The 19,867-nt window shown below is 41.2% G+C and overlaps 1 pseudogene; it reads right to left on the bottom strand.

Moving 5' to 3' along the window:
- Nucleotides 1-906: 906 nt before the first annotated feature.
- On the bottom strand, nucleotides 907-1,026 carry LOC112678061 (U6 spliceosomal RNA; annotated as a pseudogene).
- Between the last annotated feature and the right edge of the window lie 18,841 nt (nucleotides 1,027-19,867).

The following is a 19,867-nucleotide window of genomic DNA, read 5'->3' as shown; positions in this document are numbered from 1 at the left end:
TACTAATTTCAGTTAAACATATCATAAGTCCCCTCATCTCTAATTTCAGTTAAACATATCATAAGTTCCCTCATCTCTACTTCTCCCCATCCTTAAAACAAAACAAGACAAAACCAAAAACCACTAACCAAAGTGACAACTTCTTTAAGGACTTAACTCTCCTGATGTTAGTATAAGCTGGAGTGGGTGCTCCCAGCATGGTAAGTCAGTCATAGTAAGTTAGGCTTTGGGTTAAAAACTAAGTTTCTTCTTGGCTCATAGCTACCTCTAGCCTTAAATAGGACGGCAGATCCTTCACATGAAGTACATCTGAGCGTAGCTTCCAAGTGTAGGGATTCCTTTGAGGGCCTTCATCACATATGACATAGTAGGGACGGTGCAGCCTCCACTCAGAATCTAAGGGGAGGGGTGAGAGGTGGGCAGTCTCCCACAGAACTAACCAAAGACATACACACCTCGGAGGGAACTACAACTGAAAAAAAAAAAATTCCAGCCGACTAAGTTGTTTTTCTTCTACCTTTAGATTTTAGGAGGAAGACACAAACAGCAAATCTTTCTTTACAATAGAGATTTATTTAAATTTTAAAAACCAAACAGATAATTCTGCAAGTACAGCTTATATGTGTCTTCCTCACCCAGAAGGAGAGTAACCAGAAATAGAACAGTGCTTGGAACATGATAATACTTCAATTACAATTTCTTCAGTGAAATGACAGACTCCCCTACAGCTTCTCAATCTTTTAGCTTCACTATTTTTTTTTAATGTCCAGAACATTAATGTTAATCCTAATGGCAAATACTTACAAACTCACATAGGATTATCTGTTACTGAGCTCTGTGTGTACACACACACGTGTGCATGTATGTCCACACATATGTATTTCCATACAATAACCCTAAGAGCTAAACAATTAGATACTGTTAGTATTCGGATTTTATGAATTTGTGTGTCAACTTTGCACAGGGGCCACACCAATCTTCTCTGTATTGATCCAATTTTGGTATATATGCTGCCGAAGCGAGCCCTGTTCTGGTTTTAAAGACAGAGGAATGAGGCACAAAAAAGTTAGAAAAAAAAAAAAAGAAAGAAAGAACTCACAAGGTCAAATGCCTAGTAGATGACAGGATTTAATTCTAGACATAATTACTGCTGGGTCCTCAGTTAACAACAAGAAAGAAAAAAATCCCTAAATACGTTGCTCCAGGCTTGCTTACTGAAGCAGGAAAGGGAATCCAAGTCTCTCAGTGATTGAGGAAAGGGGATTGTTGTATGACCTCAGTTTACCAGAAAGCCAATTATGATGAGCCTGATTCTGACTTTGCTTTCAAGTAGAGATCAGCATAATCTGACAGAGAGGCTGGCATTGATTGGAAGCCTGCTCCTGCTGGATGCTGTCCTGAGCCCTCTCACAGACACAAGTCTGGGATGCTTACCACAAACCTACGAGTAGAATTCTTATCCATGTTTTACAGGTAAGGACACTGAGGCTTGGGAAGAGGACATCACTTGCCTGAGGTGACACTGCTGTTAGGCAGCTGAGCTGCAACTCAAATCTGGGCCCATCTGACTCTAATGTTTGTTTTAACCCAGGTGTTATCCCCTATTTTCTAGGCATTTCCAATTGATCTGTCTTTCCGACACTGTTAGCGACAATATGGTAACTGATGTGTGTTCTAACGAGCTGAAGGTTCCACAGAGAATTTCTGGAGTTTAGTTCTCACCACAAAATATTAGTGAAGCAAATGGTAGAAATTTTCGCCAAACTCAAATAGGGATTATTCTTTTTATGTATTTTTCTTGCACATGGTTGATTAACCATTAAAACCATTATGTTAGTATTGAAGAACCAATGTATTCTGGTTTCAAATGTGCGGGGAAAAATACAATCTGCTAGGCAGGGAGCTCAGTGTATCATTATACTGCAGATTTCACCATGGGTTATTCTGAATGGAAATGAAGATATCTGGAATCATCAGCAAACTTTGGCTTTCTTACTAGAGCTCAACTGACCTTTTGGCGTAAGGTTAGCTATTATCAACACAGGAAGAATGCCTCCATCGTATTCCTGTGTTTGCGAGCATCATGAAGCTTAAGGTTCTGGTTGCCAAGCACTTTGAATTGAACAGGAGCCCAATAAATGCCAGGGAATGAATGACGAGGACTCACTTAGCCTAAACTGTGAAACTGGCAAAGTTTGAGTGCTTTTGCTTGGTGACCTTCTGTCTCCTTCTCGAATGCCTGGTCATCCCTAGTTCCTACCTGCTGTTGCTGTTTGCTCCAAGCCCTGAGTAAAATAACCCGATCAACACCAACATTGGTGACTTATTGAGTTTTTTTTTTTGGGGGGGGGGGGGAGTATTTACAATTTTCAAAGGAAGTTAAAGATAAGACTGTGGTCCCTGCTAGAGTTTTACTATCCACAAAAGCAGGAGGCCTCCAAGACTAGTTAAACCAGTTTGGGAGCCAGTGAGTATTGATGTGCTAGATGACCTCTTTAAGTTGAGAGAACACTGCGCTTCATTCATAGGTGTGAGCCTGGCCTTGCCTTTACCGCGCCTAAGCCTTTGGCTTTATCTTTCCTCTGGTCTCCTGGTGACTCTCTGCCAAGGGCAGGATCAGAGATCAGAGTACCTGCCATCTGGCTTAGGGCTTGTTTGCACTTCTCTGTTTCTCTTTCTCTCGGTTCCATGTGTGAGGTTTATTTCTTTCACTCTCGCTGTATTTACTTGGCGCAGCGAGCCTGATCCGTAGACGCCATCACATACACTGTGGAGGACCATCAATAATCGCACGATGCAACCCAAATAGGCATCTCAACAGAGTCCAGGTGAAAAACCTGTACAATTTCCTAACTAACATTCACTTGGGAATTGGCAAACTAAGGGTCTTGGGCCAAATTCCAGCTTACACTTGCTCTTGTACACTCAAGAGCTAAGATTTTTTTTCATTTTTACACAATTGAGATAAAAATCCAAAGAAGAATCATATTTTGCAATATGTAATAATTATATGAAATTCACATCTCAGCCACCATGAGTAAACTTTCCTTGGGATATGGCCATACTCTACTTACATATTGTCTATACCTACTTTGGTAGAGTGCTGTCAGCTCTGAGTAGCTTCAACAAAGCCCTGCAAATCCTAAAATATTTATTATCTGGCGTTTTACAGGAAAAGCTTGCTGAATCCTGATTTAGCCCCTCATCTGGCAACGACTAAGAGAGCTGCCTGGAAACTATTTTGAAGCAGACCCATACCATTTTCCCCTTCAGCCATTTGTTGTCCCAGGAAGCTTTGCCAGCTTGATTAATTGCATCAGAGGATATTAATATTGGACAATCAAGCCCACATTTGCCTGCCCTGCTGAGCTGTCTAGGTTGCGTAGTAATGCTTGTGTGTTACCAGTGCCCGACATGGACATAATGAGATAGAATTAGAAGGAGATGTAACTGCAAGTTAACCTCATTAGTTTTATAATATAATTTTTCTGCTTTGTATACATTTCTGTAACTGAGTTTTAAAACCATATGGGAACAAACACAAAGCAAGGCAAACAAACATAGTTCATACCTATTTGGAGGCTGGGAACAAATGAAGACCCAGAGATGTTCAACAAGCTTCCTCACATCCCATACCTCCTGGATGGTAAAACCAGGACTAGAAGCCAGATATCCTGACACCTCATTGCACTCTGCTGTTTCTTGTTAATGAAACTGCCATATGTACAAAATTGTGAAGAACACTGTTATAGATTTCAGATCGGAGTTCTTCTTTTTCCTCATTTCCCTGAAAAAGCAGTGCAAGGGCAGGTAGCTAATTTAAAAGAGGTCTAATCTATCCACTTTTTTCATTAGTAGGTAAAGAAATTAAGAGGATCCCAAGGGAATTTTTTTCTGACTTTTTCACTTGAGAGGATGGGATTATTGCTAGATGAAGCTTGGAATTAATTTTACATGCATCTATGGCTGTGAGATTCTCATCCCCAGTCAATGGATCACAGATGCATACACTTAGGTTGTATACAGACCTTTTATTTCTCCCCACAGACAAGACCTTCTTTGAATATAGGATGTACTTAGGTGATGATACACCTGTGATCAGGGGTGCCATGTACATATACTTTGCTAGCAGTGGTTTGGCAATGTGAGTTGGAATTAATGGCTTTCAACACTGGAGTTTTTGCACTGCTAGATTTTTATAACTATAACCATACCTCCTGGAGGTGATGACTTTCCACCCTTCTGAATATGTTGCCCAACACAGAGGCATGTGTTTGCAAAGTTGTGTACTAGGCACCATAGTGCTTTAAAGAATAATGCAAAGCTTATGATCTTAGCTAGCATTTCTTTATACATGGAAATCCACAGGAAAAAAGGAGGACCAGATGTGTGAAATTACAGAGAATTAAAGGATTAATGCTGTACATCCAAAATGTGTGTAAATTTAGTGTCAGCATTTCCTTTAATTGATTTCCAGGGCTTAGTCTTGGCAGCTCTGTTTTATTGATGGTGATTCTATGTGCATTGTATGGATGAACATCTGATTAGTTTATTAAAGCAGAGTGTATTTATGTTCATCCTAACAGCTAAAACGTTTAAATTTGCTCTTTGACTTTTGTCCATATGTCTTCATTTGTTGCAGAAAACAGTTTGTTGAATTGTAACCAGTTTGAAACATGGCATAATGACGTCGGATTATTGAAATAATGGGAAATGGGGTGCTCTCTACCCCTGCTAATTTGGGAAACATCTACTTATTGGCCCAATGATGTCATGATAGATAATAGGTGTGAGATTCATCACTATATTTCATTTACTGAAGCCAGTAGGACAAATGGGATATTTCTTGCCTCTGCCCTGACTCCTGTCCCAGGGTAATCGATTAATGCTGATAAAAATACAACTATTATGTTGATTAGTTGTGGAAAAAAAAAAAAAAGAATGACCAGGGCAAACCCTTATAAACAAAAATCCCTTTTGTTTCCTCCTATTCTCTCTTCCTCCCATCCATTCATCCTCTTTCCCTTCTTCCCTTCTTAACTGTTAATAGTTTGTTTGTTCTTCCTATAAAGAGCACATTAATGTTGTTCATTTACTCCTATACTCACCTGGGAGAAACAACAATTAACTTTGAACATGGAGACAGGTGGCTGAGCAGACTTTGTGGAGATCTGGTTAATTAAGTCTAGACTGGAAATGGAACAAAAAGCAATACTCAGTAGTATTAATGTGAGAGGAGAGACCTGCATTGCAGCTGTTCTCACTAAGCTCATTGAAGATATTTTAAATGAAACAAACTGTTGGCTTTGATGAAACTGTAACACATGATGTAGCATGAAATGGGAGAAGAGGGCAAGTCTCCGAAAGTCACACAAGTGATGAGATTTTTAAATTTGTGTGCTTCCCTTGGGTGTGACAGCCTCATATTTGGAATGTTTTGCATAATTATGAATGTGGAACTGTTTCGTATTTTAGTCTGTTGTGGGTTTGGCTGGTATCTGTGTGCAACTTAATTCTTTTTAATGTTCTAACAAAATAGACTTAGTTTCTAGAATCTTCCTTGTGGAAAGGAAAAGGTCTGTTAAGGTAGACATTACTCTAAAGGTGGTTCACATAGCATAAGTATACATTCTCTGTTTTTTTGATGGCCTTGCTATATCTGGATTTGGCATCTGCAGCAAGATAGCCTTAGTAAGAAAATATAGTTCTGTATGATTTTAAGAGAAATGAATTGTTCTTTTCTAACTCGTGAGGGCATGGCTTATTATTAAAATGGCCCTGTGCTATGCCAGTCCTCTTGTCTGCTCCAAATAAATAAACAAGGGCCCTTTCAACAGTCAAAGAATAAGACGGGAGGAAAGTCAAGACCATAATTGAACAGTTCAGGTAATGGAAATTTCTCACGAACCTTTTTTTGGGGGGAGGAGGAGAGGGTGTGCCCAAGGACAGTTTTCACATTGATTCTACTTCAAAAAACATCTCAAGGTCAAGATAATTTTCCAAGGCAAATTTTCCATAGAAAACAGAGTATTGTTTCCTGGTTCACCGTGAGAAAAAGCTGTCCTTTGAATATTGCAAGACAGGGAACCTCATGGTTAGCAGGACTGCTTTTGCAGGAAAGAAATGAAGTTGTTCAGGGAAATGCCTTTGTCTTTTAAAAGGACCAGGCACATCTGTTTGCAGCATCCGCACGGGATTATTATTATTATTTTTAAAGATTTTATTTATTTATTTATGAGAGACAGAGAGAGAGAGAGAGAGAGAGAGGCAGAGAGAGAAGCAGGGTCCACACAGGGAGCCTGATGTTGGACTTGATCCCGGGACTCCAGGATCATGCTCTGGACCAAAGGCAGGCACCAAACTGCTGAGCCACCCAGGGATCCCCCCACACGGGATTATTAAACCTTGTGCTATACAACCTAAGTCTTATGAAGGAATAACTGTTGGCTGATCTTATATTCATATGTAATTAGCATCCTTGGTCTGTTCTTATATCATAAAAACCTATCAGCTGGTGTAGCCTACCAATTCCTGCATCTGAATCACATGGAAAATAGCCTGCACTTTGTGTATCTCTGTATATTATACATACATGATTTCCTAGGTGGGTATGGTCAAATGGTCTCTTTTTTAAAAAAAATTAAAAATGTTAACACATCACTATCACCTCTGGGCCATGTACAGAAGGGCGACAGGGAGGAGGAATGCAGCCCTGCCCAGCGCTGTTCACAGCTATGGGGTTGGGAGCTTGGCCTGAAAGCTGGCTCTGTTGGTGCTCTTTCTCCCAAAGCACCTGGCTCCGCAGCCTCATGCACGTCCCTTAGCCACCCAGAATCTTCATTTTTCTTTTCCGTCAACAAGGATCACAATAAATAACTCGCAGTGTTATCATCAGATTTAGTAAAGTGAGATGTCAACAGTTTTTGGCGTACGAACACGAATGTGTGTACACACTAGGCACCTACACAGGGTCATCTGCAAACCGTAAAGGATTCAAGGAAGATCTTTATAACAGGAGGGGCTGCTCACATAAGTTTGCAGCGGATCTCAGTTTTATTAGACTTGCAGCCAACATGCTGTCGGGCGGAGGGGTGAAGGGGCGAAGGCATCCCTGCCCTGGCTTCCAGGGGACCCCTGTGCAGGCATAAGCCCTTTCTTTGGCTCCTGGGCTGTGGCCACCGTGGTAGCCCCTCATACTCCAGGACCCTGGAGGGAGGATGACTCGGGTTTGCATTCTGGTCAATCACTTCAGATCCCTTACGGTGGGGCCAGCATCATGCTTCTGTTCTCGGGTGGTGCTTGCAGAAATAACGGAAGTCAAGGAGTGTAAATGTACATGGAGATGCAAAAACCTTGGCACCGTGCCTGACATGTTTATATTCTGTAGCAGGGTCACTTATTTACGTTTGAAGTGCAAATAGGAATGGCTTATATTAGAAGACATACCAGGGTGGAAAGACTGAGATTGAGGAGGGTGGAGGCAATTGGTCATGGCGTGGCATGCTGCTCCAAACATCAGGGCCATGATTGGCATTTGAAAGAGCTGAACTTCAGGGCATCTGGGTGGTGCTGGACATGTCACAGGACGTGTTGGTGGCACCTGGATCACCACAGCGCTAGAAATCTGTAGCAAATGTACCCTGCCGGACCTATTGCTGAACTGCAGTCCTTGGGTTGAGGGTAGAGTCCCAAGGGCTGAGCGAGGTGCTACCACAGGAGAGTGCTGCTGACCTAGTGTCCTTGACAGATGCCAATAAGAAACAGAAATCTGATTTATAAGAGAATACCGGAGCCCTGTTTGCTACGCTGTCAGCACAGTTCTGCCTGAAGGGCTGTTCTCAGTGCACACATGCCTCTCAGTGAGGAAAGGTGTGTGTGTGTGTGTGTGTGCATGTGTGTGCACATTAGTGTAAGCCTACACTTGCTATTGTTGGTGTGATTCAGGAAGAGCAAGAAAATAAACCAGGAATCAGTGAATGCGTCGACCTTGTGACACTTTTATTTATTTATTATTCATTTTTTAAAAAGAGTTTATGTATTTATTCATTAGAGACACACAGAGAGAGGCCAAGACACAGGCAGAGGGAGAAGCAGGCTCCCTGTGAGGACCCATGCAGAACTCGAACCCAGGACCTTGGGGTCACGCCCTGAGCCCCGCAGGCTTCTGACCCCATGACATTTTTAAAAACACCGGGATCTCTGGTTGCCGCAGAGGTTTAGTGCCTGCCTTTGGCCCCGGGCGCAATCCTGGAGACCCGGGATCAAATCCCACGTCGGGCTCCCGGTGCATGGAGCCTGCTTCTCCCTCTGCCTGTGTCTCTGCCTCTCTCTCTCTCTCTCTCTGTGTGACTATCATAAATAAATAAAAATTAAAAAAAAATTAAAAAAAAACAAACACCTACAGCGGAGATGGACTTGGACAGGTGCACAGCGTGTGCGGGGCACGCAGTGGGCCCCGAGCCTGTCCCGGTCCGAGGCACGGGGTGCGGGGTCCTGGCTTCTTCATGGCCACTGGGCTCCGACGCATCTGGGTGCACCTGCCGCTGAGCCTCGCTGCCTGCAGCTGCCGAGGGGGGGCAACGAGCCTCACTGCCTGCAGCTCCCGAGGGGGGGGGGGCGCCGAACCTCACTGCCTGCAGCTCCCGAGCGGGGGGGGGGGGTGGTGGGCACCGAGCCTCGCTGCCTGAAGCTCCGGGGTGGGGTGGGCTCTGAGCCTCGGCTCCTCCCCCGCCCGCCCTCCCCAGCCCTCGGGACCACCCGGTGCACCCTCACCCCTCCCGTGGGTCCCTAACGCACAGAACCCACGTCCTGCCTTCCCCACCCCTTCGTCCCTTACGGCTCCTCTCTCGCCAACTTCACCCTAAAATCATGCGTGCCCGTCTCCACCTTCTCGACCCTTGTTCGCTCCTAAAGATGCAGGTCTGACTTCACCAAAATGTGAACCCCCACGGACATTTCCGTGTAAACGGTCAGACAGCTCCCCAAGGCCACACACGTCTGTGTTCCTCACGGCCTCTGAGCTCCACGGCCTGGTCCCGGGAAGGCCGGCCGCCCCCTGCGAGCAGCAGCCTCTGCACATGGGTCCCAGGAACTCCCTCTCCTGGGTGCTTGTGGGGACTTTGGGGCCACGTCCTGGAGCTGGCAGGTGTCACTCGCAGGTGACTCGCATGAGGGATGCCGCTGGCTTGACCACACACCTTTCCTCTTTTCCGCAGTTAGCCACGCTGCGTTCCCCGTGTGCCTGCTCGTCCCTGCATGTGTTGAACCCTCCGCAGGGGTGTGCACCTGCCCTCCTCGTGTTCCCACACGGCAGGCATTCGCCCCCTTTCACCTTTTGCACACTTCTCTCCCGGAGCCTTCTGACCTGCTGGGGCCCGGGCTGACTGCGGCCCACAGCTGGCATCCAGCCCTGCTCCTGGAATCTCTCTTCATCACTCAGGCCTTCCTCTGCCTCGCCCTCCAGGTGGATTCCCTGTCTCCACACCCGCCTTTTGGGAGAAACTCCCAGTCATTTCCAGGGAAGGGATGTAAGGGTGTGTGTGTGTGTGTGTGTGTGTGTGTGTGAATATTTGGGGCCGTCGCATGTCTACAGATGTGTTAGTCTATCATCGTGCTCACCTGGTAGTGTGGCTGTGTAGAACTCTGGGTCACAAGTCACTTTCTTTCAGAATTTCGAAGCCAACAAATCCAAAGCCGTGCTACTTGATCTTTTGCCTGTGACTCAATCTTATTTATATTTTAATTAAAAAAATTCTTTTCTCTCTAGTTGCTTTTGAGGAACATAGACTTGTCCACAGCATTCTTTGGTTTCTTAGGATGTGCCTGACACAGATATATTTACACATGTGGTATTTTCTTCTGGGCACTCTAGGGATGCTTTCAATGTAGGAAATGTTCTTATATTTATTTGATGTTTTTCTTTCCTCCGTTGTCTCTATTCATTCTTTCTGAACATCTTGGGCTTCTTTGACCAATTCTCTAATTTTCTTTCCTTTCTTATTCATCTCGTTATCTTTTGCTCTACTTTATAGGAGATCTCCTGAATATCTTCTTACCCTTTTCATAAATATTTTGTTTCTGCAACATTTTTGTTTTTTTTTTTCAAGGGCTCTTTCTTATTCTTTGATTGTTCCCTTTATTTATAACATTCTATTTGTATTTCAAGGGCCATCCACTTTTTAACTATAGTAATGGCAGTTTTGTGTGTGCATGTGTGTGTTTTAGGTTTATTTATTTATTCGTGAGAGACAGAGAGAGGCAGGGACACAGGCAGAGGGAGAAGCAGACTCTCTGTGGGGAACCCAACCTGATGTGGGACTCGATCCTAGGACCCTGGGGTCATGCCCTGAGCCGAAGGCAGACCCTCAACCACTGAGCCCCCCAAGTACCCCTAATGGTAGTTTTTTAAGGTTTTCACTTTTGTGCATAGTTGGTTATTTATTGTTTGTCTTGTTTTCTGCCTTTTGTGTTAGAGTTTTCTTCAGTTGTCTGGGGGTTCTTGACTTTCATATCCAATGTAGCAGCACTAAACAACCGGTGGCAAATTCTCAGAGAGGAGGGTCCATTCTGCATTGTGGGCCCTGGGAGCAGTGGTGTAGATCAGCTTGGCCTGCTCTTTCGGAGAATCCTCCGTGTCAATTATTTTTAAAGTCTTTTCTCTCAGGCTGGCTAGAGTCTCTGAAGATGATTCTTTCAGTCTGAAGATTACTCATCACTTCTGTCCTCACTGTGCTCTGTATAAATCTTTGTTATACACCACCACCACCACCACCACCACCACCACCCGCGCTTTCATTGCCCTCATTTGTTTGCACATATATTTTAAGCTTTTTGAGGATAGAAACCATGTATGATTCATGTCTTGGTTTCCAGAGATTAGCAGTCCGTCTGGCATACAGAAATATTTCAGTATACATTTGTGGATGAATAGATATGGGAATAATAGTGGAAAGCATATGTGCCATTTGCACTGTAGGGAAAAATTTTTCCTATAGTGGAAAAACTGTAATGCTTCAGTGGAAAACTCTGCTTTGGTTAGAGCATTCTCTTCTGGGTTATCCAGTTCTGATTTTATGGATGCTCTGGGCCTTTTATTGCCTTTGAGCTACTCTACAATTCTGTAAATTATAGATAATTGATAGCAATGAATAATTATTCTTGTTTTGGGCATGCAAATAAATTCAGCCCAGTAGAGATTCCATTGATTTCTGTCCCTCACTGTGAAAGTAGCCAACTCCGCCTCCCTTTGCAGATTTTAATATTCTTGACCTATGGATTGTCTTCGGAGTCTTCTTTCAATCACTTATAATTTCTTATCAATTCCTTCATTAATGATGAATTAAGTAAAATCTTTAACACATATTCATTTGATATCTGTATGGGCATTATGGCTTTATCTTTAAAAAAAAAGTCCTTTCACCATGTCCCAAACCTTTCTAATGATAATCTTGGGTTTTTAAAAATATTTTATGAAATGGTGTGAATAAAACACATCCTAGAGATGATCTGAAACCACCCTTCCCATGGGACATCAAGATTATCATTGAAGATGAATAAAACACATTAGTCATACAGGGTCAAGTTTGAAGCCTTTTGTCTAATGGGAGGCCTGACTTCGGGATCTCTGTGCTAAAACTTGCACAACTTTTCTGACAAATTTTCTCATCTCATGAGGCAGAGAACAAAGACTATTTTTGTTTTTAAGTATGTAGAGAATCATATGGGACCCTTATGGGGCTTTGGGCATATGGAATTAGAGATGTGGGAATCAGTTTGAGGATTATAGAAAGGAAAATTTGGCAGAATAATAAAGGAAAATTACTTCTTGAACACCCTTTCAATCTTTATCAAATTGTAACTATTACAGAGATTATTTACACCTAAAGGAGTACACCTTAATTGGATCCACTGACTTCTGGGAAATGCATAAATGATGAGATGCTACTGAAGGAAAGAAGGTCAATGTAGGACTGGCCACACAGAAACTCTAATCTGTACTAATTGACAAAAAGAATCAGAGTTAATGGCATGCCTTATTTATGGCAAACTTTGACAAAAAATGTAAGTTTACAGAGGTCAAGTGCTACAGAGTAAGATCTTAACTTGCCTTGCTCTAATGAGAAAATTTGAGTCATTTGTAATCAGCACATTAATTGTATGCAAATGTATGTGGTTAAAGCTGCTCAGAAACAACGGGTTTCCTTAATTAAACTAGGCATTTTGCCTTTCATTTTGATTACACTATTTATTTGCCTCACAGAACAAATGCAAAATCCCTAATTATCAGCATATGAATTAGTGAGGTTTTGTCATGATAAAGAAATCCAGATGAAGGACTCATCAAGGAAAGGAAAGGAAGAAGATGCTAAAATCTCATTAGATTTTTCTCTATGCTTTACAGATTTTTCGATATATTTCCTTCTGGATTAAAGATGTAAGTACTGTTGCTTATTGTTTGAGAGTCTGCTAGGGCTTAAAAGATCTCTCAGTGATCTGTAGGCTTTTCTAGGTGGCTACCGGGCATATACAAACAACAGCCATAACGATAGCAAGAAGGACCGGTTGCTGAGAATTTACAAAGGGCCAATTCTGTGCCAAGCAGTTTGTATGTAGACTCTCATAAGATCATCCATCTTGTGAATGAAGCAAAATCATTTTCCTCTCTCTGATTAATTATTTCACCCACACTCTTTGTGTAGCTGACTCCTTATTTTTTTGCATCAATGAACTCATTACCTCCCCAGAGGTTTCTTCATGGTAGGTTCTTAGTGTCATTGATGCTCTTGACACCTCTCTTTTCCCTTCATAGCACTCATCATCATTTGTAAGCACATATTTATTCATTCATTTATCTGCTTTATGTGTATGCCCTGTTAGATTGTAAACTTTACCAAGGCTGAGACTATAGTTGCTCCATTGACTATCATATACCTAGAATCTAAAACTTTATGGGCACTGAAAAAATATTTGTTGATAGAAGAACAAAGTTCTCTGAGCTGGTAAGAAAGAGATTCTTACTTTTCAACTCAAGACTCTGTGAAGACAAAGCCCTTGTTCTTGCCAAGAGCATTTGGCTTCCACCTCCTTCTCTTTGGATAGCTCATCATCCTGCCAACCCCTCCCCCTCACTTTTTTTTTTTTTTTTTTGCCAGTTTACTTCACAGGCTCTCTGATGTAGACTCCTTGTCTTCCTTGCAATCTGAGCTGCCTTGAATGTTACTGTTTCTGGAAAAAAAGTTGTGAACCTTTCATTCTTGAAAACATTGTGTTATCCTCATGTCAGTGGACACTGTTTTCACCCGGCTGTCTGTTAGCTTAATTGAAACCTGCTTTCCTAGTGGGAGGGCCGGGCTGTGCAAGGTGACTTCATGATGAGCAATGCTAACATAAAAGCACTCAAAGATGTCAAGTAGGAAAGTTGGAGAAGGATTTTAGTTAAGAGATAAAAGGGATTAAAAAGACAGATGTTGACAAGCCAGAATGCAGTTTTTGGTTTTGCTTTGCTACTTTCACATTAGGTTAAAATATTATAGCAGGTTTAATAAAAGGAAGCACTGGGTTTTGTGCCAAAACAACTAAAAAGTCCAAAGAATATCTCTAATTATGGTGACGATGAGAAAAAGTTGGTAAATTGGGCAATAGCTGTTTCATTGATAGAAGACGGTTGTTTTTAAAAATCATACCTTTAGGAAAAAGCAAAAATCAAAACATTTACTTATTCTTTTGTTCATTCAACATGCCTTAGGCATAGTTCATGGTATGAGAGACACAAAGTTGAAGAAATATAGCCCCTGGTTACCGGGATACTAGTAGAGAGAAAATACAAATAGATAACAGAGTCTAATAGAGAATGTCACATTGAGGTATGGGAGAAAAGTGCTCTAAGAGTTCAGGAGAAGGAAGAGATTTAAAAAAAAAATCTCATGTGAGGGATATTATTTGAATTAAGAATTGATCATATCTGAATGTATTGTTGAACTTGTTGACATGAGAAGAGCACTTGAGACAGGAAGAATGGGAGGAATAAAAGTAGAGCACTGATAAAAACAGAAAAAAGGCAAAAAAAAATCCATATTGGTTGGCATAAGTGGCACCTGTTGGGAAGTCTTAGGAATATAAGATTAGAAGGGGAGAAAGGGAGTATGGTGTTGAAGGGCCTTGAATACTCTGCTAAGGAGTTTATATTTTGTTTAGGAAATAGAGAACTATCAAAGTCATTTTTGTTAAACATATGGAGCATTATAAAACTGAATTCTAGTTCTGATTGTCCACCATGAGAGATGAGAGAAGATTCTTCTTGGTCTCATGTTTCTGCACACCTTCTGGGCAAAAACACTAAAAGATTTTGTTTCAAATATATTTTCAAGAAAGTCCTTGGAAGATAGAGGCAGGGGAAGATTTTAAAGGAGATTGAAATTTAAGAGACTGGAGCTTCTTAAACTCAGAGTTCCTCAATGTGACATAAACTTACTGTGTACTCAGCATTCCTCTGGGCTGCTGGACATCTCCACCATGGGACATAGGGAACCAAAAAAACCTGATATAAAATGAAGCTCATAGAGTTTGCTGTGCTGTGAATTATAAAGTCATTTGGCTCTGGCCTGGGAGTCTCATGTCTTTTGACAACAACCATTTAACTGTAACAAGTTAACTTGTTAGTTTGAAAGTGGGAAAATACCTCATAGCCTTCAAAGTTCTTGACAGACTAAAATCTTGAAGCTCCAAAAGACAGTTATTATAATGATTCAAATAAGGCACAAAAAGCATATTGGTAGTGAACACGAATCTAAACTTTTCCAGAGATAGAATTAACAAAATATATCTGTAAGTTGAGAAAATAATTTATCAAGAATAATGGCTTTTGAGCCTCAGTTTCCCATGAGGTGATGCTTATCTCATTAAAAATAAATAAGAGAATGAAAAAGCACACCACAGAATGGGAGAAAATATTTGCGAAACACATATCTGATAAAAGACTGATCTCCAAAAACTTAGCAATAGGAAAATAATCCAGTTAAGAACTGGACAAAAGATCTGAAAACATCTCACAGGAGAAGATATAACGGATGGTAAATAAACATATGAAAAATACTCAAATCATATGTTATTAGGGAATTGCACATTAAGCCAAGAATAAGAGATTACTACACATCTATTAGGATGACCCAAATCCAGAATACCAACACTTCCAATGCTAGTAAGGATATGGAGAATAGGGAACTATAATTCATTGCTAGTGGGAATGTAAAATGATTCAGGCACCTTGGAAGACAGTTTGGCAGTTTTTTAATAAAACTAGCCATAAAACCATACAATCACTGAATAGGCAAAGCAATCTTGAGAAAAAAGAACAAACCTGGAGTTATCACAATCCCAGATTTCAAGATATACTACAAAGCTGTAGTAATCAAAACAGAATGGTAGTGGCAAAAAATAGACACATAAATCTGTGACACAGAATGGAGAGCCCCCAAATAAACTCAGACTTGTGTGGCCAATTAGTTTACAACAAAGGGGGCAAGAATATACCATGGGGAGAAGGCAGTCTCTTCAATAAATGGTATTGAGAAAACTGGACGGCTACATGTAAAAGAATGAGATTGGACCACTTTCTTACACCACACACAAAAACAAACTCAAAAAGGATTAAAGACCTAAATGTAAGACCTGAAACCATAAAAATATTTAAAGACAATATAGGCAGTAGTCTTTGGATATCAACCTTAGCAACATTTTTCTGAACAGTCTCCTCAGGCAAGGGAAACAAAGGCAAAAATAAACTATTGTGACTATAGTAAAAAGTGCACTAAAAAGGGTTTGCACAGAGAAGGAAGTCATCAACAAAATAAAAAGGCTGCCTACTGAAGAAGAGAGGATATTCGCAAATGCTATATCTGATAAGGGGTTAATATCTAAAAAAATATAAAGAACTCATAAAACTCAACACCAAGAAACAATCCCATTAAAAAATGGGCAGAGGGCCTGAATAGACATTTTTCCAGAGAAGACATACAGATGGTCAACAGACACATGAAAAAATGCTCAATATCACTAATCATGAGGGAAATGCAACTTACAAGCACAAGAGATGTCACCTTATCCAAGACAAATAACAGGTGTTGGTGAGGATGTGGAGAAAAAGGAATGCTTGTGCTCTGTTGGTGGGGATATAAATGGGTGCCAACACTATGGAAAATAGTATGGAGATTCCTCAAAAAAATTAAAAATAGAAATACCATATGATCTAGTAATTCCATTACTGAGTATTTACCCAAAGAAAATGATAACACTAATTGGAAAAGATACATCTACCTCTATGTTTGTTGTAGCATTATTTACAATGGCCAAGATATGGAAGCAACCTAAGTGTTCATCAGTAGATGAATGGATTGTGAAAATGTGGTGTACATATATATACACACACATACAATGTGATAAACACACACATATACACAATTAGCCATAAAAAAGAATGAGAATCTTGCCATTTGGGATAGACAACATGGGTGGACTAGAGGGCGTTATGCTAAGTAAAATAAGTCAAGCAGAGAAAGACAAATACCATGTGATTTTACTTATGTGGAATCTAATACAAAACAAAACAAAAACAAAAACAAAAAATGCGGTCATAAATACAGAGAATAAATTGGTGATTGCCAGAGGGAAGGGGGTTTGGGGAGGTGGGTGGAATAGGTGAACTTACAGTTATATATAAGTTGGTGGATACAAATTATGGCATATGGAATATAGTCAATAATATCGTAATGACATCACGCGGTGACAGAGGGTAGCTATACTTCAGCGAGCGTAGCATAACGTGTGGCATTGCTGAATCACTAGCTGGTACACTTGAAACATAAAGCTGTATGTCAACTATACTTCAATTTACAACAAAATGACAAAAAAAGAAATTGCCACAGGCAGCTCAACTTTCAACAATCAGCATCCTGACCGCCACCAACATCAAGGTAAGACTCTCCACTAGCAAAAAGATTTCAACTTGTCAAAAGTTCAGACAATTGCACCTTTTAGCAATGATTTTTAAATTCAGGCATGCACACTGTTGTTTTTAGACATAACACTATTACACTTAATAGATGACAGTATAGTGTAGTACAACTTTTATAAGTACTGGGAAACCAAAAATTTCATCTGACTTCCTTTATTACAGTGTTCACTTTATTGCGGTGGTCTGGAACCAAACCCACAACATCTCCAAAGATGCCTGTGTATACATTCTGGCTATAAATTGGGGGGTTTCCACATTCCCTCCTCAGTGATAATTTGCTAGAATGAGCCACACAACTCAGGAAAGTGCTTTACTTATTATTATTGGTTTATTATAAAGGGTACAAGTTAGGAACAACCAAATGGTAGACACATAGGAGAAGGTTTGATGGGGGAGGTTGCTGTGTGCAGAGCCTCCATGCCTTCCCTAGGTGTGCCACTCTCCTCGCACATCAATGTGCTCTCACATTGTGCCACCTTGGAAGCTCTCTGAACACCAGTTTAGGTATTATTAAGGAGTTTTCATCACTCAGACAAGATTGATTAAATCACTGGCCATTGATGATTAACTTAATCTCCAGCACCTCTCCCCTCCCTGGAGGCCAAGGGGTGGGGCTGAAAGTTGTAATCACTGCCTTGGTCTTCCAGGCAATCAGTTGCTTTCCAGAAGTTGTTTAGGGACCCTTAGCTACTAATCACCTCATTAGCATACAAATGACATTATTGTTCCTCCTGAGATTCCAAGGGTTTTAGGAGCTTGTGTGCTGGGAACCTACCCAGAAGGGACAAAGACCAAATATATATTTCTTTTTTTTTATCTCTCTCTTTTTAAAAAAAAAAAAAGATTTTATTTATTTATTCATGAGAGACACACATGGAGAAGCAGAGGTAGAGACACAGGCAGAGGGAGAAGCAGGCTCCATGTAGGGAGTCCCGACGTGGGACTCAATCCCTGGTCTCCAGGATCAGGCCCTGGGCCGAAAGCGATGCTAAACCGCTGAGCCACCCAGGCTGCCCTATATTTCTTAGTATGCCACAGGGACACACTGTATAATTCCAAGTATGTGACATTCTGAAGAAGGCAAACTATTGAGACAGTAAAAACAAAAACAAAAACAAAAACAACCCAACAAACAACCAGGAGTGGAGGAGAGAGGGATGAGTCTGTGAAGCACGGGAGATTTTCAGTGCAATGGAACTCTCCTGCATGATGCCTTAATGGTGGGTGCGTGGCATTATACATTCGTCAATACCCATAGAATGTACACCACCAAGAATGAGCCCTAATGTGAACTATGGACTTTAGTTATTAATAATGTATGAATATTGGCCCATCAATTGTAGCAAATGCACCCCACTAAAGCAAGATGCTGATAAGTAAGAAGCTATGGTAGGGGCAGGGCAGGGAGTAGAGAAGAACTCTCCTTTCTGCTCAATTTTTCTGTAAACCTACAAGGGCTCTAAAAAAAAAAAAAAAAAGAAATCTATTTATTAAAAAAATAACAAAGAGGAAGATGGTAGTTGGGAGAAAAAATTAGCTTAATCTGATGCTTTTGAGTTTGAGGTCCTGAGATACATAAAGATATCAGTATGGTACATAAAGCAATTAAATAGAGGGAAAAAGTGACCCACCAGGAAGGCCCAACAAAATGCTGGGTAAAACAGCAACAAAACTGATGACAGTAATTAATCCTGGTGGTGAGAATAGAGGGACCACCACATTCAGAAAACAGCTTGTGTGGGGCTGAAATACCTCGTGAAAGACAAGAGATCTGGGGCTCAAGCCCCCAGCATCCTAGGAGATGAAGAGCCCTCCCCCAGTGCTCAGCATTAACTTCTAGCTTCTGTTAGAATCCACTTTATTTTTCTTCTGGAGAGTAATCTAGCATGTACCAAATTGGTCTTTATTCTCTGAGAAAAGCACTGAAATCAAAGTATGGTGCAAAGTAGCCTTGTCCCAGAGTAGATGCTCTTAGAACATTGTGCTTTTGTATATATCTGCCTGCTTGCATCATATCCTGGTGTAATTATGTTCCCTTTCCCTATGCAGAAAGGTTTCCTAAATATTTGGTCTCTGATCACTGACTTCCCGGTTATGTATTTAGAGTCTGTCTCTACCCAGCTGGTGGTTACACCTTTCAGGTTCCCCTCTGATAGGACCCAGAGCAGATCTTCAATACCATTGCCGGCCTATCTGCTGAGATCTGTTCAGTTATGTATCCTTGACTTTGAATTGAAACTCAAATTTTTAAAAACATTATGAGAGAGAGGGAGAGCAGGGGAGGAGGAGAGGGAGAGGGACAAACAGACTGTGCTGAGCGTGGAGCCTGATACGGGGCTCGACATGATCTGAGCCGAAACCAAGAATTGAGCACTTAACTGACTAAGCCACTCGGGCACCTGGAAACTTAAAGTGAAATTGAAATTGAAAAAAAAAAATTAGCTAATACATTTGCATAGTCCAAAAGCCAAAAGAAAATAAAAAGATATTACCATGAGAAATTTTGCCCCCAGCCATTCCTTGACTTTAAATTTCCTTGCTTATTTAAATATTTTATAATTATGCATGTGTAACCAAGTCCAAACTTAGTCTTCTCACCATATGACAGACTGAGAAGTCAAAAGGCAAGATTTAGGGCTAAGGAAAGCGACTTTATTTGTAGAGCCGGCAATCTGAGGAGATAGTGGACTCTTGCCCCAAAGAACTGTCTCCCCTCAGCATGAAATTCGGGCTTCTTCCATTAGTAAAAGGGGAAAGCAGGACAGGGTTGGGGTCAAAAGGTGACTGGCACCTGTAGGCACTGAAGGAGGGTCACATATCTTCTTTGTCCCTGGTCAGTTCATCGTGATCTTTGGGTGC

Source organism: Canis lupus, chromosome 10 (assembly GCF_003254725.2).
Source record: "Canis lupus dingo isolate Sandy chromosome 10, ASM325472v2, whole genome shotgun sequence".
Lineage (NCBI taxonomy): Eukaryota > Metazoa > Chordata > Mammalia > Carnivora > Canidae > Canis > Canis lupus.
The sequence above is the reverse complement of the archived record's forward strand: the minus strand, read 5'-3'. Positions and strand labels throughout refer to the sequence as shown.